Source organism: Schistocerca cancellata, chromosome 10 (genome assembly GCF_023864275.1).
Source record: "Schistocerca cancellata isolate TAMUIC-IGC-003103 chromosome 10, iqSchCanc2.1, whole genome shotgun sequence".
NCBI classification, from domain to species: Eukaryota; Metazoa; Arthropoda; class Insecta; order Orthoptera; family Acrididae; genus Schistocerca; species Schistocerca cancellata.
The window spans coordinates 38,421,759-38,443,666 of record NC_064635.1 but is presented as its reverse complement, the minus strand read 5'-3'; the positions used below and the strand labels follow the sequence as shown (position 1 = coordinate 38,443,666).

The window sequence follows — 21,908 nt, the reverse complement described above, 5'->3', positions numbered from 1 at the left end:
CCAGCACGTCAGAGTCCTCCGATCGGTCCTCACCAGTGGCCAACCCAGTTGCTGCTCGCACTGAGGCTGACCCTTCACCTGTGGTCGACTGGGAGGTCGCCCCGGGGCGAAGAAGGCGGCGAAAGACTCCCAGGCGGCCGCACGTAAGGCCTCCCCAGTTCCTCTGACAAACAGGTCGCAGGTGCTGTCTGTGGCTGACACTGTCGCTAAGCCAGACGCTGTCGCCTATCGTGTTTCAGAGGAAACCACTCAGCCGCAAGATCCGGGCAATCACAGAGGGTGGGATTATTGGTAGGTGGGAGCTCCAACGTCAGGCGCGTTATGGAGCCCCTTAGGGACTTGGCTGACAAGAAAACCAATGTGCCCTCCATGTGCATACTGGGTGGAGTCATTCCAGATGTGGAAAGGGTCCTGCCGGATGCCATGAAGAGCACAGGTTGCAGCCAACTGCAGGTGGTTGCTCATGACGGTACCAATGATGTGTGTCACTTTGGATCAGAAGACATTCTCTCTTGTTTCGAGCGGCTAACAGAAATGGTAAAGTCTGCCAGTCTTTCTTGCAAGATGAAAGCAGGGCTGACCATTTGCAGCATAGTCGACAGGACCGATTGCGGACCTCTGGTAGAGAGCCGAGTGGAGGGGCTGAATCAGAGGCTCAGACGGTTCTGCGACCGTGTAGGCTGCAGATTCCTCGACTTGCGCCAAAGGGTGGTTGGGTTTCGGGCTCCGCTGAATAGGTCAGGTGTCCACTATAAGCAGGAGGCGGCTACACGGGCAGCAGGGGCTGTGTGGCGTGGACTGGGCGGTTTTTTTAGGTTAGAGGGCCTCGGGAAAACACAGGAAGGGCTACAGTCACAAAGGGTGCAGGCTGAACACAGGAAGAACGTAGATACAGGGACCATTGGTATAACAGTTGTAAATTCTCGTAGCTTTGTTGGGAAAGTACCAGAGCTCCAAGCGCTAACAGAAAGCACTGATCCTCAAATCGTTACAGGCACTGAAAGCTGGCTAAAGCCAGTTATAAGCCCAGCCGAAATTTTTGCGAAGAACCTGATAGTGTTCCGAAAGGACAGGCCAAACACGGTTGGCGGTGGCGTGTTTGTTGCTGTCAGAAGTAGTTTAACTTGTCGCGAAATTGAAGTAGATACTTCCTATGAGTTAGTGTGGGTAGACGTCATTCTTGGCAACTGGAATAAAATAATAATTGGATCCTTTTACCGACCTCCCAATCCAGATGATACAGTTGCTGAAAGGTTCAAAGAAAACTTGATTCTAATTTTCAAACACGTATCCGACTCATACGATAATAGTTTGTGGTGGCTTGAATATACCCTCGATATGTTGGCGAAAATACATGTTTAATTCCGGAGGTACGCATAAAATATCATCCGTAATTGTGCTAAACGCATTCTCTGAAAATTATTTCGAGCAGTTAGTTCATGAGCATACGCGAATAGTTGAAGGTTGTGAAAACACGCTTGACCTCTTAGCAACAAATAATCCTGAGTTAATAACGAGCATCAAAACCGATTCAGGGAGAAGTGAACACAGGGTTGTCGTAGCGAGACTGAATATTGTAACCCCCAAATCCTCGAAAAATAAGCGAAAAATATACCTATTCAAAAAAGCAGATAAAAATTCACTTGACGCCTTCCTGAGAGACAATCTCCACTCATTCCAAATTAACAATGTAAGTGTAGACCAGATGTGGCCTAAATTCAAAGAAATAGTATCGGCAGCAATTGAGAGATTTATACCAAATAAACTAACAAACGATGGAGCTGATCCTCATTGGTACACAAAACGCTTTAGAACACTGTTGCAGAAACAACGAAACAAACACGCCAAATTTAAACAGACGCAAAATCCCCAAGATTGGCGATCATTTACAGAAGCTCGAAATTTAGTGCGGACTTCAATGCAAGATGCCTGTAACCGTTTCCACAATGAAACTTTGTCTCGAAACCCGGTAGAAAATCCAAAGAGATTCTGGTCGTATGAGAAGTATGTTAGCGGTAAGAAACAATCAGTGCCTTATCTGCGCGATAGCAATGGAGATACTATCGAAGACAGTGCTGTCAAAGCAAAGTTACTAAACACAGACTTCTGAAATGCCCTGACAGAAGACGAAGTAAATATTCCAGAATCCGAATCGAGAACAGCTGCCAACATGAATAACGTAGAAGTAAATATCCTCGGAGTAGTGAAGCAACTTAAATTAATAAAAGCAAGTCTTCTGGCCCAGACTCTATACCAATTAGGTTCCTTTCGGAGTATGCTGATGCATTAGCTCCATACTTAACAATCATATACAACTGTTCGCTCGACGAAAGATTTGTACCCAAAGACTGGAAAGTTGCACATGTCACACCAATATTCAAGAAAGGTTGTAGGAGTAATCCACTAAATTACAGGCCCATATCGTTAACGTCAATATGCAGCAAGACTTTAGAACATATATTGTGTTCGAACATTATGAATTACCTCGAAGAGACGTTTATAGAATCCAGATTAATTTATAACTTAAAATTTAAATCTACCTCAGAATCAGCTAATCCTTTTTCCAATCAGTAATTCGATACATACAAAGAATGCCAACGTGTCTTTAATTCTTTTTCCATAAAATATCTGCCTCACTCCATTAACAGTTATCTCCATACCTTCTTGCAGTTCATGTATCGAAGACCATTCAGGAATTTCAATTTGTTTCTATATCTTGCATTACACTGTTGTTAGAGCATTCCACGTCTTCTTGTGTACAGGTTGTCAACACTTCTCCCACACATGCTTGTACAATTTCCATATAGACACTTCAACAACTTTTCCAAACAAACTACCAATCAAAGTATCTATTGCGTCTGTTTCAAACTCTGCAAATAGCTTTCCTGTTGCTAGATGTATATTATCCAGTTCACTAAATTTAGTTACAATGTAACCATCATTTTTAGTGGATCCAAAATGGGAGTGGAGGTTTCCAAACAGATATTTTTTAATTTAATTTTTTATTTTTATTGTGACCTTCAGACATTATCTACTCAGCCAACCTCCAACACATGATGTGTTATAATTTAAAAGGTACATACAATCATATTCATCACACATGTACTGCCAACTCACATAGAATATTTTCATTGATTTCCATGGAATATTTCAGTAATGATGCATTCAGCTGCCAGTAAGCCAAATATATATCTATACAATGATAGAACCTGCATTGCGAGTACTGACTTCACACTGGTAGAAAGTTGTCCTGCAAACACCAAAAATTGCACCAATTAGGTTGTCACTTGGTATGACAGTGGGCAGCCGTAAATAATGTGATCCATGCAGCAGTAACATAGGGGTGAATGAGTCAGTTGTAGCCGAGAGAGGTGCAGCCGGAACCGTGCGTCGTTACAGTGGAGGTGGGACATGGTAACCGTAAATTTTTCGTGTTACATAGCACTGGATTACCACGGCCGGGCAGAGATATGTGGCAATACAGCTGTATAACGTCTTACTCTTTGTTGGCACAATAGGCGCCACTTACTGTTGCACAAGGTGCTGATATGCTGCTGTTGTACATCTTGCAATAGGTCTGTGTAAGGAGCATGTTCATATGCCTCTGTCCTGTGCTGGATGACACTCCTAGCAAGAGCGTCGATAATTTCACTGTCCGTTATACCATGGTGTTCCTTTACCCACACCTTGGTGATCTTCTTGTTACGACGCTGTACTGCTGCAATGCAGTCCATGATTTGCTACAGCAAGTAACTGTATTACTGACAAAACATAGATTTCTGAGCACTATTGCTAGTCTCATGTCCAACAGAATAATAACGGTATATACACTACTGGCCGTAAAAATTGCTACACCAAGAAGAAATGCAGATGACAAACGGGTATTCATTGGAGAAATATATTATACTAGAACTGACATGTGATTACATTTTCACGCAATTTGGGTGCATAGATCCTGAGAAATTAGTACCCAGAACCATCACCTCTGGCCATAATAACGGCCTTGATACGCCTGGGCATTGAATCAAACAGGGCTTGGATGGCGTGTACAGGTACAGCTGCCCATGGAGTTTCAACACGATACCACAGTTCATCAAGTGTGGTGACTGGTGTATTGTGACGAGCCAGTTGCTCGGCCACCATTGACCAGACGTTTTCAATTGGTGAGAGAACTGGGGGATGTGCTGGCCAGGGCAGCAGTCGAACATTTTCTGTATCCAGGAAGGCCCGTACAAGACCTGCAACATCCGGTCGTGCATTATGCTGCTGAAATGTAGGGTTTCGCAGGGATCGAATAAAGGATAGAGCCACGGGTCGTAACACATCTGAAATGTAACGTCCACTGTTCAAAGTGCCGTCAATGCGAACAAGAGGTGACCGAGGCGTGTAACCAATGGCACGCCGGGTGATACGCCAGTATGGCGATGACGAATACACGCTTCCAATGTCCGTTCACCGCGATGTCGCCAAACATGGATGTGACCATCACGATGCTGTAAACAGAACCTGGATTCATGCGAAAAACTTACGTTTTGCCATTCGTGCACCCAGGTTCGTCGTTGAGTACACCATAGCAGGCGCTCCTGTCTGTGACGCAGCGTCAAGGGTATCCGTAGCCATGGTCTCCGAGCTGATAGTCCATGCTGCTGCAAACGTCGTCGAACTGTTCGCGCAGATGGTTGTTGTCTTGCAAACGTCCCCACCTGTTGACTCAGGGATCGAGACGTGGCTGCACGATCCGTTACTGCCATGCGGATAAGATGCCTGTCATCTCGACTGCTAGTGATACGAGGCCGTTGGGATGCAGCACGGCGTTCCGTATTACCCTCCTGAACCTACCGCTTCCATATTCTGCTAAGAGTCATTGGATCTCGACTAGCCGGCTGGGGTGGCCGAGCGTTTCTATGCGCCACAGCCTGGAATCGCGCGACCGGTATGGTCGCAGGTTCGAATCCTGTCTCCGGCACGGTTGTGTGGGATGTCCTTAGGTTAGCTAGGTTTAAGTAGTTCTAAGTTTAGGGGACTGGTGACCTCAGAAGTTAAGTCCCATAGTGCTCAGAGCCATTTGAACCATTTTGATCTCGATCAACGCGAGCAGCAATGTCGGAATACGATAAACAGCAATCGCGATAGGCTACAATCCGACCTTTCTCAAAGTCGGAAACGCGATGGTACGCATTTCTCCTCCTTACACGAGGCATCACAACAACGTTTCACCAGGCAACGCCGGTCAACTGCTGTTTGTGTACGAGAAATCGGTTGGGAACTTTCCTCATGTCAGCACGTTGTAGGTGTCACCACCGGCGCCAACCTTGTGTGAATACTCTTAAAAGCTAATCATTTGCATATCACAGCATCTTCTTCCTGTCGGTTAAATTTCACGTCTGTAGCACGTCATCCTCGTGGTGTAGCAATTTTAATGGCCAGTAATGTATTTAGTTAAGCCATCCACATATTTAAGACCCTCTAGAATTTCGGTAAGCTCCACTGTAAGTATTGGGGCTTCTGAAGGGAGCTGGAATTGGGCACAGTGGTGTGTCTGTTCGCCATAATGTGAGCTTCCAACGCCATTTGCAGTGATCCATCTGTGTAGATACGGTGCGTATGTTTCCAACCGCTTAAAAAGCCCTTTAACAATTCTTGGCTCATATGAGGGTCAATGTGTAGTGTATACGTTCGAATGTCTACATCTGTTATCGGATCTTGTATTCTGTCATGAATCATGGGTGGTGCGAAACTGTTGCGATTGGTGAGACCATGGTGAATTAATTTAAAAGATATATATAAGAGGTAAAAGTTTCTTTAGAAATCTGTATCTAATAGTAGCACGTGGTGGCCACTCGGTCTAGGGCGCCTTGCCACGGTTCGCGCATCTCTCCCTGTCAGAGATTCCAGTCGTTCCTCCGGCGTGTGTGTGTGTGTGTGTGTGTGTTGTCTCTAGCGTAAGTTAGTTTAAGTTAGATTAAGTAGTGTGTAGGTCTAGGGACCGATGACCTCAGCAATTTGGTCCCATATGAACTTACGACCACCAGTATCTAATAGTAAAGTATTTCTCTGCTAACATCCGAATTTTCAAAAACAAAGTATCTTGCCAGAATTGTGCGTGTTTTAGTAGATATTTGATCCAGTTTACTGTCTTCTGAATTTGAGCAAAGTATCGTTAAGCAGATATTTTGATCCAGTTTACTGTCTTCTGAATTTGAGCAAAGTATCGTTAGCTTCCACTAGAAGATCGTTTGTAGGGGTTGACCGCAGAGCACCCGAGAAGTACCTGATCGCTTTATATTGGCACCTGTTAAGTCTTTATAGGGCAGAATCAGTGACCGAAGGCAAATTTAGTCCATATAGACCCGGGTTAGCGAATAATACGAAGTCATACATACACTTGGGTTGGCACCTCATCAATCTCCCATAATTTAACGTATAATATTAATTGCTTTTTCACTTTTTTACATGATATACTTCACATGAGTGGACCAAGTAAGCTTCCAGTTGACATAGAGTTGAAGTTGTTTGATAACTTGTTCGACTGGTATACGAAAAGGAACCAGAAGCATCGTTCTTGGCGCTTGTCATCTATATCACGTATAAATGCAATCCGCGGATTTGGATAGCAATATTTCCCAGGAATTCCAGTGCAACCAATTTCAAATTGAAATTCCACAGAGGTCATCTGCGTATTGCATCATTTTGACATTGTTTCGCAGTAGTGAATGTAAATGAGCAGTGTAAGGATTAAATAATAGCTGCGATAAAATCGAACCCTGTGGCAAACTCTTGCTCATGTACCGGGGCCCTATGTATTCCTCATCTTATCGTATGATTAACACTGTTGTTCAGGCAAGATTCCTCAACTGCTGACTAATCGTGGGAGCAGGACACAATCACAGGGCCGCCTTGAGTGGCCGTGCGGTTCTAGGCGCTGCAGTCTGGAGCCGAGCGACCGCTACGGTCGCAGGTTCGAATCCTGCCTCGGGCATGGATGTGTGTGATGTCCTTAGGTTAGTTAGGTTTAATTAGTACTAAGTTCTAGGCGACTGATGACCTCAGAAGTTAAGTCGCATAGTGCTCAGAGCCACCACAATCACAGGCTTTGGAAAGTTCTATATAAACTGCCAACAGATACTTGCTGTCACTAAAGTAACTAAAATATGCGTGTCACTAAGTAAAGCAACAAAGGCATCAGAGGAGTCTCGATCTTTTCTAAAAATCATACTGCCAATTTGGAAGAATATTCTGGTGGTCTGCCCACCGTTTTGATTTCATTCTAAAATTTTGTAAAAAGCATGAAAGTAATGTTATTGGCCTTTATTATGTGGCTTCTCCCCACGGTTTCCCACTCTTGTAAGTGGGGACAATGCGACCAGCTTTCAGCTCTGGAATATCATCAGCGAACCATACTGCGTAGAATCTGAGCAGCACCCATTTTCCTATCTTTGGAAGCAGCCGAATCATAGGGTGGAACATGTTGTCCAGTCCTTGAGCTGTATTCGTATCCCTTTGCCAATGCCCTATGGAGGCCATATTGCGCAGAATGGTTCACTGAGAAAATGAGGTAGATCATCCACAGGTTGGACGCTTTCTATATCGTGTTCAGCTGAGTCTGGCGCGACAAAATGTAAAATTGCAGTCACAACGTGCGGCGAATGTGTGACGAATCTGTCAGACCTATTGAACGTTCTGCAGATATTATTTATATTATTCCAAATTGAGATCATTATGGCTTTATTGAGACTGCCACAAAGGGTTTTTCAGTTGGTCCTTGTGACGTCTACAGGAAAGACATTTGTAAAATCTGTATAATATATGCAAAGAACATTTATCTGTGTTCTTATATTTCATTTCTGTATGAACTGTTATCGATTATGTGGATTCTGTATAAAAGAAGTAATCATTTTGCATTTTCATGTTTGTATAATATTATATATGTCAATTTTGCAAATATCGCCTGTGGACGGCGTGTGTGGAAGCCGACACAGAGAATGATAATTAGAAATATAACAAAGATGTATATTAGCATATTAAATTGCTTATAAATAGTGGAGGCTTAGACATTACTGTCTCTGTCTTCCCGTCGCCGTGAATGTTGTAAGAGACTGTGACGCTATCTAGAACGCTTAGTTCATTTGTTTTTTGATCGAGAAAGACGCCATTGGGCACTAATGTATAAAAAAGGTGGGTACTTTGAATTTTATATTAATGCCGAATATAGAAATTATTAAAAATACTTGCAATAATTTGTATTTCCCCCCCCCCCCCCCCCTCCCATGAGCCATGGACGTTGCCGTTGGTGGGGAGGCTTGCGTGCCTCAGCGATACAGATAGCCGTACGGTAGGTGCAACCACAACGGAGCGGTATCTGTTGAGAGGCCAGACAAACGTGTGGTTCCTGAAGAGGGGCAGCAGCCTTTTCAGTAGTTGCAAGGGCAACAGTCTGGATGGTTGACTGATCTGGCCTTGTAACAATAACCAAAACGGCCTTGCTGTGCTGGTACTGCGAACGGCTGAAAGCAAGGGGAAACTACGGCCGTAATTATTCCCGAGGGCATGCAGCTTTACTGTATGATTAAATGATGATGGCGTCCTCTTGGGTAAAATATTCCGGACGTAAAATAGTCCCCCATTCGGATCTCCGGGCGGGAACTACTCAAGAGGATGTCGTTATCAGGAGAAAGAAAACTGGCGTTCTACGGATCGGAGCGAGGAATGTCAGATCACTGACGCGGGCAGGTAGGTTAGAAAGTTTAAAAAGGGAAATGGATAGGTTAAAGTTAGATATAGTGGGAATTAGTGAAGTTCAGTGGCAGGAGGAACTAGACTTCTGGTCAGGTGACTAAAGGGTTATAAACACAAAATCAAATAGGGGTAATGCAGGAGTAGGTTTAATAATGAATAGGAAAATAGGAATGCGGATAAGCTACTACAAACAGCTTAGTGAACGCATTATTGTGGCCAAGATAGATACGAAGCCCACGCCTACGACAGTAGTACAAGTTTATATGCCGACTAGCTCTGCAGATAACGAAGAAATTGAAGAAATGTATGATGAAATAAAAGAAATTATTCAGATAGTGAAGGGAGACGAAAATTTAATAGTCATGGGTGACTGGAATTCGTCAGTAGGAAAAGGGAGAGAAGGAAACGTAGTAGGTGAATATGGATTGGGGCTAAGAAATGAAAGAGGAAGCCGCCTGGTAGAATTTTGCACAGAGCACTACTTAATCATAGCTAACACTTGGTTTAAGAATCATGAAAGAAGGTTGTATACATGGAAGAAGCCTGGAGATACTAAAACGTATCAGATAGATTATATAATGGTAAGACAGAGATTTAGGAACCAGGTTTTAAATTGTAAGACATTTCCAGGTGCAGATGTGGACTCTGACCACAATCTATTGGTTTTGACCTGTAGATTAAAACTGAAGAAACTGCAAAAGGTGGGAATTTAAAGAGATGGGACCTGGATAAACTGACTAAACCAGAGGTTGTACAGAGTTTCAGGGAGAGCATAAGGGAACAGTTGACAGGAATGGGGGAAAGAAATACAGTAGAAGAAGAATGGGTAGCTTTGAGGGATGAAGTAGTGAAGGCAGCAGAGGATCAAGTAGGTAAAAAGACGAGGGCTAGTAGAAATCCTTGGTAACAGAAGAAATATTGAATTTAATTGATGAAAGGAGAAAATATAAAAACGCAGTAAATGAAGCAGGCAAAAAGGAATACAAACGTCTCAAAAATGAGATCGTCAGGAAGTGCAAAATGGCTAAGCAGGGATGGCTAGAGGAAAAATGTAAGGATGTAGAGGCTTATCTCACGAGGGGTAACATAGATACTGCCTATAGGAAAATTAAAGAGACCTTTGGAGATAAGAGAACCACTTGTATGAACATCAAGAGCTCAGATGGAAACCCAGTTCTAAGCAAAGAAGGGAAAGCAGAAAGGTGGAAGGAGTATATAGAGGGTCTATAAAAGGGCGATGTACTTGAGGACAATATTCTGAAAATGGAAGAGGATGTAGATGAAGATGAAATGGGAGATACGATACTGCATGAAGAGTTTGACAGAGCACTGAAAGACCTGAGTCGAAACAAGGCCCCCGGAGTAGACAACATTCCATTGGAACTACTGACAACCTTGGGAGAGCCAGTCCTGACAAAACGCTACCATCTGGTGAGCAAGATGTATGAAACAGGCGAAATACCCTCAGTCTTCAAGAAGAATATAATAATTCCAATCCCAAAGAAATCAGGTGTTGACAGATGTGAAAATTATCTAACAATCAGTTTAATAAGCCACAGCTGCAAAATACTAACACGAATTCTTTACAGACGAATGGAAAAACTAGTAGAAGTTTGGATTCCGTAGAAATACTGGAACGCGTGAGGCAATACTGACCTTACGACTTACCTTAGAAGAAAGAATAAGGAAAGGCAAACCTACGTTTCTAGCATTTGTAGATTTAGAGAAAGCTTTTGACAATGTTGACTGGAATACTCTCTTTCAAATTCTAAAGGTGTCAGGGGTAAAATACAGGGAGCGAAAGGCTATTTACAATTTGTACAGAAACCAGATGGCAGTTATAAGAGTCGAGGGACATGAAAGGGAAGCAGTGGTTGGGAAGGGAGTAAGACAGGGTTGTAGCCTCTCCCCGATGTTATTCAATCTGTATATTGAGCAAGCAGTAAAGGAAACAAAAGAAAAATTCGGAGTAGGTATTAAAATCCGTGGTGAAGAAATAAAAACTTTGAGGTTCGCCGATGACATTGTAATTCTGTCAGAGACAGCAAAGGACTTGGAAGAGCAGTTGAACGGAATGGACAGTGTCTTGAAAGGAGGATATAAGATGAACATCAACAAAAGCAAAATGAGGATAATGGAATGTAGTCGGGTGATGCTGAGGGAATTAGATTAGGAAATGAGACACTTAAAGTAGTAAAGTAGTTTTGCTATTTGGGGAGCAAAATAACTGATGATGGTCGAAGTAGAGAGGATATAAAATGTAGACTGGCAATGGCAAGGAAAGCGTTTCTGAAGAAGAGAAATTTGTTAACATCGAGTATAGATTTAAGTGTCAGGAAGTCATTTCTGAAAGTATTTGTATGGAGTGTAGCCATGTATGGAAGTGAAACATGGACGATAAATAGTTTGAACAAGAAGAGAATAGAAGCTTTCGAAATGTGGTGCTACAGAAGAATGCTGAAGATTAGATGGGTAGATCACATAACTAATGAGGAAGTATTGAATAGGATTGGGAAGAAGAGAAGTTTGTGGCATAACTTGACCAGAAGAAGGGATCGGTTGGTAGGACATGTTCTGAGGCATCAAGGGATCAGCAGTTTAGTATTGGAGGGCAGCGTGGAGGGTAAAAATCGTAGGGGGAGACCAAGAGATGAATACACTAAGCAGATTGAGAAGGATGTAGGTTGCAGTAGGTACTGGGAGATGAAGAAGCTTGCACAGGATAGAGTGGCATGGAGAGCTGCATCAAACCAGTCTCAGGACTGAAGACCACAACAACAACAACAATTTGTAGTTAGCTTGCCCAGTATTTCATCTCACATTTTAGCCTTTTTCAACGAATTTAGCATTTTTTGTGACGCAGTGCTGCGCCAGGATCGCGGGAGCCGCTGCCGCGGTGAATCCAAACTATAATTGAATGAAAGCAGTTTTCCCGCAACTAAGTGGGCAGGTAATGGTACATTAAAATTATGTCTTTCAGCTTCCCGGAGACCATAGAGGAGAATTGCAGATTTTATTATGTCATTTTCAGATGGACATGGGAAACTTCTTGTACAATGTTAGTGACGTAAATAATTTACGTAAATCAGAGAGTTAAAACTTTACTTGTGTGAGACCAAAGACTCCTGTGTTGGAATCTGGTGTGGCTAATAATTTTAAAATCATTTTCATTTTTAGTTTCATGCTCTCGTGTTAGCAGTGACAATCAATAGTGTTCAAATATTAAAATATCCACTGCAGATTTTATGTCTGACAAGCATTGCATACTGTACCTTCTGTGCATGTAATAAGAGTAATATTCAGTCATTTCAGAGACTAAGAGAAAGACATGTTTAATTTCGTAATCAGTTACAGTAATGATAGAGTGTTTCATTTCTAACAAGCCAGATCAGAGTTATGAGAAGATTGTTTTGCAAGTTAACGATCATACATTCACAGCAGGAAATCTTTTAGTGTTGTGCGTATCCTCACATAAAAGATCAGACTGTACAAAGTTAAATTTTCAACTACAGAAACCAGTAGTGAGGACTGCGTTTTAGCTTTTGCGTTTGCCAACGATAACCTACAATTGGTTTACTTAAAGTGCTATGCAATATAAACTGTATTATAGCCAAAGATCATAAAATTTCAATCCACGATTTTATTACTACCAAGCAAATGAATAACATTCAATCAAACTGTATATAAAATCAAAGGGCACGGGGATACGTAACATCCTTTTCTTTCTTCTCAACAGGCGCTTCACTTTCGCCTGAACACTACTAAATTGCATATAATGTTCAAATTCTGGGCGTACGCCTATAAGTTTTCAAAATTTCTCGCCTTTCTGCTGTAACAGTAGTGCGCTCTTCATCCCACAAAGCTGGTGGAGATACCCTGCCCAGAGGTAAAAGGGGAATAGAGTGGTAACGTAGTATCGGCTGTGTGTTCCACCATTTGAAGTACACTCCTGGAAATGGAAAAAAGAACACATTGACACCGGTGTGTCAGACCCACCATACTTGCTCCGGACACTGCGAGAGGGCTGTACAAGCAATGATCACACGCACGGCACAGCGGACACACCAGGAACCGCGGTGTTGGCCGGCGAATGGCGCTAGCTGCGCAGCATTTGTGCACCGCCGCCGTCAGTGTCAGCCAGTTTGCCGTGGCATACGGAGCTCCATCGCAGTCTTTAACACTGGTAGCATGCCGCGACAGCGTGGACGTGAACCGTATGTGCAGTTGACGGACTTTGAGCGAGGGCGTATAGTGGGCATGCGGGAGGCCGGGTGGACGTACCGCCGAATTGCTCAACACGTGGGGCGTGAGGTCTCCACAGTACATCGATGTTGTCGCCAGTGGTCGGCGGAAGGTGCACGTGCCCGTCGACCTGGGACCGGACCGCAGCGACGCACGGATGCACGCCAAGACCGTAGGATCCTACGCAGTGCCGTAGGGGACCGCACCGCCACTTCCCAGCAAATCAGGGACACCGTTGCTCCTGGGGTATCGGCGAGGACCATTCGCAACCGTCTCCATGAAGCTGGGCTACGGTCCCGCACACCGTTAGGCCGTCTTCCGCTCACGCCCCAACATCGTGCAGCCCGCCTCCAGTGGTGTCGCGACAGGCGTGAATGGAGGGACGAATGGAGACGTGTCGTCTTCAGCGAAGAGAGTCGCTTCTGCCTTGGTGCCAATGATTGTCGTATGCGTGTTTGGCGCCGTGCAGGTGAGCGCCACAATCAGGACTGCATACGACCGAGGCACACAGGGCCAACACCCGGCATCATGGTGTGGGGAGCGATCTCCTACACTGGCCGTACACCACTGGTGATCGTCGAGGGGACACTGAATAGTGTACGGTACATCCAAACCGTCATCGAACCCATCGTTCTACCATTCCTAGACCGGCAAGGGAACTTGCTGTTCCAACAGGACAATGCACGTCCGCATGTATCCCGTGCCACCCAACGTGCTCTAGAAGGTGTAAGTCAACTACCCTGGCCAGCAAGATCTCCGGATCTGTCCCCCATTGATCATGTTTGGGACTGGATGAAGCGTCGTCTCACGCGGTCTGCACGTCCAGCACGAACGCTGGTCCAACTGAGGCGCCAGGTGGAAATGGCATGGCAAGCCGTTCCACAGGACTACATCCAGCATCTCTACGATCGTCTCCATGGGAGAATAGCAGCCTGCATTGCTGCGAAAGGTGGATATACACTGTACTAGTGCCGACATTGTGGATGCTCTGTTGCCTGTGTCTATGTGCCTGTGGTTCGGTCAGTGTCATCATGTGATGTATCTGACCCCAGGAATGTGTCAATAAAGTTTCCCCTTCCTGGGACAATGAATTCACGGTGTTCTTATTTCAATTTCCAGGAGTGTATTATCAAAACTGGAAGGTTCCTGTATTACCTCCAACCTGGTGGCCATCGTAATGGTAGGCGATGAGAAACAGACGTCCACTGCACTGCGAGGTTGTCGTGGTCTGCTGAGCGGAGTGGGTATTTCGTCGTTCAGTACTGTAAGACCGTACTGTTCCATTACCTCCGCTGGCACCGAAGATGAAATCGTCATAGGTACGGTAAGCTGGCTGAAGCCAGAGATAAATTCTGCCGAAATTTTTACAAAGGCACTGACGGTGTTTGGAAAGGATAGATTGCATGCAACCGGCGGTGGCGTGTTCGTCGCTGTTAGTAGTAGTTTCTCCTGTAGTGAAGTAGAAGTGTATAGTTCCTGTGAATTATTATGGGTGGAGGTTACACTCAACAACCGAGATAGGTTAACAATTGGCTCCTTTTACCGACCTCTCGACTCAGCAGCATTAGTGGCAGAACGACTGAGAGCAAATCCGGAATACAATTCACATAAATTTTCTCAGCATGTTACAGTCTTAGGTGGAGATTTCAATTTACCAGATATAGACTGGGACACTCAGATGTTTAGGACGAGTGGTAGGGACAGAGCATCGAGTGACATTATACTAAGCGCACTATCCGAAAATTACCTCGAGCAATTAAACAGAGAACCGACTCGTGGAGATAACATTTTGGACCAACTGATAACAAAAAGACCCGAACTTTTCGAGTCTGTAAGCGCAGAACAGGGAATCAGTGATCATAAGGCCGTTGCAGCATCCCTGAATATGGAAGTAAATAAGAATCTAAAAAAGGGAGGAAGATTTATCTGTTTAGCAAGAATAATAGACGGCAGATTTCAGACTACCTAACAGATCAAAACGAAAATTTCTGTTCCGACACTGACAATGTTGAGTGTTTATGGAAAAAGTTCAAGGCAATCGTAAAATGTGTTTTAGGCAGGTACGTGCCGAGTAAAACTGTGAGGGACGGGGAAAACCCACCGTGGTTCAACAATAAAGCTAGGAAACTACTGCGAAAGCAAAGAGAGCTTCACTGCAAGTTTAAACGCAGCCAAAACCTCGCAGACAAACAGAAGCTAAACGATGTCATAGTTAGCTTAAGGAGGGCTATGCGTGAAGCGTTCAGTGAATTCGAAAGTAAAATTCTATGTACCGACTTGACAGAAAATCCTAGGAAGTTCGCCGGCCGCGGTGGTCTAGCGGTTCTGGCGCTGCAGTCCGGAACCGCGGGACTGCTAGGGTCGCAGGTTCGAATCCTGCCTCGGGCATGGCTGTGTGTGATGTCCTTAGGTTAGTTAGGTTTAAGTAGTTCTAAGTTCTAGGGGACTTATGACCTAAGATGTTGAGTCCCATAGTGCTCAGAACCATTTGAACCATTTGAACCTAGGAAGTTCGGGTCTTACATTATATCAGTAAGTGGCTCGAAACAGCATATCCAGACAATCTGGGATGATGATGGCATTGAAACAGAGGATGACACGCGTAAAGCTGAAATACTAAACACCTTTTTCCAAAGCTGTTTCACAGAGGAAGACCGCACTGCAGTTCCTTCTCTAAATCCTCACACAAACGAAAAAATAGCTGAAATCGAAATAAGTGTCCAAGGAATAGAAAAGCAACTGAAATCACTCAACAGAGGAAAGTCCATTGGACCTGACGGGATACCAATTCGATTCTACACAGAGTACGCGAAAGTACTTGCCCCCCTTCTAACAGCCGTGTACCGCAAGTCTCTAGAGAAACGGAAGGTTCCAAATGATTGTAAAAGAGCACCGGTAGTCCCAGTCTTCAAGAATGGTCGTCGAACAGATGCGCAAAACTATAGACCTATATCCCTGACCTCGATCTGTTGTAGAATTTTAGAACATGTTTTATGCTCGCGTATCATGTCATTTAAGGAAACCCAGAATCTGCTCTGTAGGAATCAACATGGATACCGGTAACAGCGATTGTGTGAGACCCAACTCGCTTTATTTGTTCATCAGACCCAGAAAATATTACATACAGGCTCCCAGGCAGATGCCATTTTCCTTGACTTCCGGAAGGCTTTCGATACAGCTCAGCACTGTCGCCTGATAAACAAAGTAAGAGCCTACGGATTATCAGACCAGCTGTGTGGCTGGATTGAAGAATTTTTAGCAAACAGAACACAGCATGTTGTTCTCAATGGAGAGACGTCTACAGACGTTAAAGTAACCTCTGGCGTGCCACAGGGGAGTGTTATGGGACCATTGCTTTTCACAATATATATAAATGACCTAGTAGATAGTGTCGGAAGTTCCATGCGGCTTTTCGCGGATGATGCTGTAGTATACAGAGAAGTTGCAGCATTAGAAAATTGCAGCGAAATGCAGGAAGATCTGCAGCGGATAGGCACTTGGTGCTGGGAGAGGCAACTGACCCTTAACATAGACAAATGTAATGTATTGCGAATACACAGAAAGATGGATCCTTTATTGCATGAATATATGATAGCGGAACAAACACTGGTAGCACTACTTCTGTAGAATATCTGGGAGTATGCGTGCCGAACGATTTGAAGTGGAATGATCATATAAAATTAATAGTTGGTAAGGAGGGTGCCAGGTTGAGACTTAGAAAATGTAGTCCATCAACAAAGGAGGTGGCTTACAAAACACTCGTTCGACCTATATTTGAGTATTGCTCATCAGTGTGGGATCCGTACCAGATCGGGTTGACGGAGGAGATAGAGAAGATCCAAAGAAGAGCGGCGCGTTTCGTCACAGGGTTATTTGGTAAGCGTGATAGCGTTACGGAGATGTTTAGCAAACTCAAGTGGTAGACTCTGCAAGAGAGGCGCTCTGCATCGCGGTATAGCTTGCTGTCCAGGTTTCGGGAGGGTGCATATCTGGATGAGGTATCGAATATATTGCTTCCCCATACTTATACCTCCCGAGTAGATCACGAATGTAAAATTAGAGAGATTCGAGCGCGCGTGTTGTCACTACTCCCAACATTACGCTTGTGCCTAAGGGAGATACAGAGTGACAGTTATTGAGCTGCAGAAAAAAAAAGGTTATTAGTTACAAACTACGGCGTTCACACACTACAGATATTCAGATTTAGGTTATGACATGTTCGATATACCTGCCATCATTGGCGATGATGTGGTGTAGATGACTACCGAAATTTTGCATGACTCCATGAAGTGTCGGAACAACGATGCTGTCTTGCCCTTCTGAATGGCTGTTTTCAGCTCAGCAATACTTTTGGGGTTATTGCAGTACAACGTGTGTTTAATATAGCCCCCAAAAAAAGGAGTCGCATGTGTTCAGATCCGAAAAAAATTTCGGCCAATCGAGGCCAATGCCAGTAGCCTCTGGGTGCCCCAAAGTGTTCCTCCAGGACATCAACTCTCTCCTGCTTCGATGGGGTCGCGCTCCGTTTCGAATGAACAACATCTTGTCGAAATCAGGGTCACTTTGGATAATGGGGATGAAATCATCTTCCAAAACCTTCAGGTACCATTCGGTAGCGAGCGTGCCATCAAGGACTATCGCACCGACTCTTCCGTGAGTGGACACTGCACAACATACTGTCACCCGTTGAGGATGAACAGTCTTATCGATCTCTAAATGCGGAATCTCAGTACCCCAAATGGGCCAGTTTTGGTTATTGACAAACTTATCCAAATGAAAGTTGGCTTCGTCGCTACACCAAACCATACTAATTCCCATTATGCCGAGAAGTCTCTTCATCCTCATTGGGTGACTGTGTGATATGCAGTGTCCAGTCACGGAATAATCGGTGCGCTATTCCTTGATGGCACAGTCGCTACCGAACGGTGCGTGAAGGTTTTGGCAGATAATGCCATCCTCATTATCCAAAGTGACCATGGTCTCGACAAGATGCGGTTTATGCAAGACGGAGCTCGACACCATCGAAGCACGGTGTTATGTCCAGTAGGAGCACTTTGGGGACCGCATTCTGCCTCTGGGGTAGTCAGGGGCCATTGGCATGGGCCTCGATTGGCCACCATACTCTCCAGATCTGAAAACATGGGGCTATGTTAAAGACAAGGTGTACAGCAATAACCCCAAAAGCATTACTGAGCTGAAAACAGTCATTCAGAAGGTCATCGACAGCATCGATGTTCCGACACTTTAGCAGGTTATGCAGAATTTCGCTATTCGTCTGTATCACATCATCGCCAATGATGGCAGGCATATCGAACGTGTCATAATGTAAATCTGAATATCTGTAGTGACATCTACGTGTTGAATAAAGTGTGTGCACGCCGTAGTTTGGGTTTGGTTGTTTGGGGGAAGAGACCAAACTGCGAGGTCATCGGTCTCATCGGATTAGGGAAGGACGGGGAAGGAAGTCGGCCGCGCACTTTCAAAGGAACCATCCCGGCATTTGCCTGGGGAGATTTAGGGAAATCACGGAAAACCTAAATCAGGATGGCCGGACGCGGGATTGAACCGTCGTCCTCCCGAATGCGAGTCCAGTGTGCCCGTAGTTTGTAACTAATCTACACTCATGCTCATAAATTAAGGATAATGCTGATACATGGTGAAACAACGCTCCGGTGGGCGGTTTGAGGGTTTAAGTCACCTCGGGGTATGGCAATGCGGTGCATTTGACCTGCGGTCTTCGCATGGTGGCGCTGGCAGCAGTCCACATACGCAGAGGTGTATTGATGCATGTCAGAGTACGGTGCATCGAGTAAGTGTGCAGCCGTTTTCAGACGTGCTAATGGCGACTGTGTGTGAGGGGTAGAGTACTAGGGCGACTGGAGGCTGCTCAAACACAGCAGGTCGTAGCACGGGCCCTCCGTGTGCCACGAAATGTGATCTCAAGATTATGGGAACGATTCCAGCAGACAGGAAACGTGTCCAGGCGCTGCAGTACAGGACGTCCACAGTGTACAACACCACAAGAAGACCGATATCTCACCATCAGTGCCCGCAGATGGCCACAGAGTACTGCAGGTACCCCTGCTCGGGATCTTACCGCAGCCACTGGAACAGTTTTCTCCAGACGTACAGTCTACAGACGATTGAACGGATATGGTTTATTCGCTCAGACACCTGCAGGTGCATTCCACTGATCCCTGGTCACAGGAGAGCCCGTAAAGCCTGGGGTCAAGAACATAGTATATGGTCATTGTAACAGTGGTCCCAGGTTCACAGCAGAGGAGTCCAGGTATAGTCTGAACAGTGATTCTCGCCGGGTTTTCATCTGGCTTGAACCAGGAACCAAATACCAACCCATTAATGTCCTTGAAACGGACTTGTATGGAGGTTATGGTTTGATGGTGTGGGGTGTGGGATTATTATTGGTGCACGTACACCCCTGCATGTCTTTGATAGAGGAACTGTAACAGGACAGGTGTATCGGGACGTCATTTTGCACCAGTATGTCTGCCTTTTCAGGGGTGCAGTGGGTCCCACCTTCCTCCTGATGGATGATAACGCACGGCTCCACCGAGCTGCCATCGCGCAGGAGTACCTTGAAACAGAAGATATCAGGCGAATGGAGTGGTCTGCCTGTTCTTCAAACCTGAACACCATCGAGCACGTCTGAGGTGCTCTCGGTCGACGTATCGCCGCACGCCTTCAAACCCCTAGGACACTTCAGGAGCACCGACATGCACTGGTGCAAGAATCGAAGGCTATACCCCAGCAGCTGCTCAACCACCCTATCCAGTGTATGCCAAACAGTTTTGCGGCCTGTGTACGTGTGCATGGTGATCATATCCCATATTGATGTCGGGGTACATGCGCAGGAAACAGTGTCGTTTTGTAGCACATGTGTTTCGGGATGGTTTTCTCAACTTATCACCAATACCGTCGACTTACAGATTTGTGTCTTGTGTGTTCCCTATGTGCCTATGCTATTAGCGCCAGTTTTGTGTAGTGCCACGTTGTGTGGTACCACATTCTGCAATTATCCTTAATTTATGAGCATGAGTGTACGTTTCTTTTCATTTAGGTCAATAATTGTCACCCTGTATCAACACCACGAGACTACAGATTATCGCAGGAACACCTGCAGAGGATCAATGATTGGTATAGAGACTGCGAGTTTACAGTGAGTGTAAAAAATGTAATGCAGTAAAGATAAATAGGCGAAGAATCCAGTACTGTACAATTACCATTGACAACGACTCACTTGAAACAGTACAGCCGTAAGACACTTGGAAGGAACCATCTGGAGTGTTCTAAAGTGGTACGGCCACTTAAAAAAACTGTAGGAAAAGCAAATGCTAGCTTCGTATTCATTGGAAGAATCTTAAGGAAATATAATTCACCCACTAACTAATTGCCTTACTAAACGCTTATTCAACGGATTTTTGAGTAAAGCTCGTCAGTCTTTCACCTTTAACAGATACATTAATAGAAGAAGAATACAAGACACAACAAAGACCAGCATGTAAATGATCGTTTAGTCAGCACGAGAGCGTTACAGAGAGGCTAAACAAACTCTGGTAATAGATGCTACAAGAAAGATGTACCTCACAGAGAAATTTTATTGCATAAATTCCAAGACAGTGAATTCCAGGAACAGTTGGGCTACATATTACCTCCTTGCACGTAAGTCGCTAAATGACAACAAGAAAATCGGAGAAATTAGAGCTAATACAGAGGTTTACCAATCATCATTCCTCTAAGTACCATTCGCCAATGGAATGTGGACGAGGGTTAAACGATAGAGGTACCAGAAGTGCTCGCCACCACACCCTCTAAGTTAGCCTTTGTGTGTTCCACATGAGATTGTTGATGTAGTCTTCATACAGACAATAGCATTGTCTGGGAACAGCTTTATGGAGCATACAGTGTCATGTATTGTGAATAGCAGAGATAGCAGAAGTATAAATCAGGTAAGGATGAGTAGCTTAACTGGTAATGTCCTTCTCTAAAGAACTGTCAGTCCTTTCTGGCTAGGATTCCATAAGATGCACCAATACCCTAAAAGAGGACTAACAGGTGTACTGTAGGCAGCCTCTTTATTAGATTTTCTCCATATTCTAAGTATTCTGGCAACAAAACGGAGTATCTGACTCTCCCAGTGAGTGGTCTAAACACTGTTGTAGAGGATACTCATGGCATTTTTCCCTCTTTATGTATATGTGCAGATGTTGTTTAGAGCAAGAAATACACTAAGCAATGCATGGTTATCATCCTCTTAAGTGCAGGAAGTTATTATACCATGCACTACTCATGAGAGGACATACAACAAATAGAACATATGGAATCTGTGTATAATAGCTTAACATGTTTGACATCAAATGTGAACTGAACCCCAGACTTCATAATGCAGAAAATTGAATTTTCAGAATCACTTCTTGGAGTGTAAAAAGTGTGTGATTATCTTCGGTATCTGGTCCATGACTCATCATATATGGCAATGTCTGTCTGACACAAATGTGTTGCAGCATCCAAAATGACTGAAGTGCTGTGCACGACTCTCAACCTCTGAATTACGTTATGCAGCCACCGCTGTTTTATGGGACCAAGCCCACCAAATGCATTATTTTTATTTGAGTAAAACTTCCCTGCGTCAGAGATACTTAGATACCACCCTGATATACTGCTACACATATGTGTGGGGTTGTTGTAATTATAAAACATTAAACTTATAACCAAGGACTATCAGTGTAATTTCTCTAAAAAATCAAACCTGTACTTCCAAAGTAATTTTTATGCAACAAGAGTATATTATAATTGAAAAATGAACCCTACACCTACACAGTGTAACTGTTACATCACAAGAGCGTACTCTGTTTAAAAAATGAACCTAACAATTACTCAGTGTAATTGTTTTGTGGCAGGAATATTCTTTG

General features: G+C 44.4%; 1 protein-coding gene across 1 annotated transcript in view; it reads right to left on the bottom strand.

Annotated features, from left to right (window-relative positions):
• LOC126106447 (uncharacterized) overlaps nucleotides 1-21,908 on the bottom strand; it is a 115,754-nt gene that overhangs the window by 15,478 nt on the left and 78,368 nt on the right. The gene's annotated exons all lie outside the window — the stretch shown is intronic.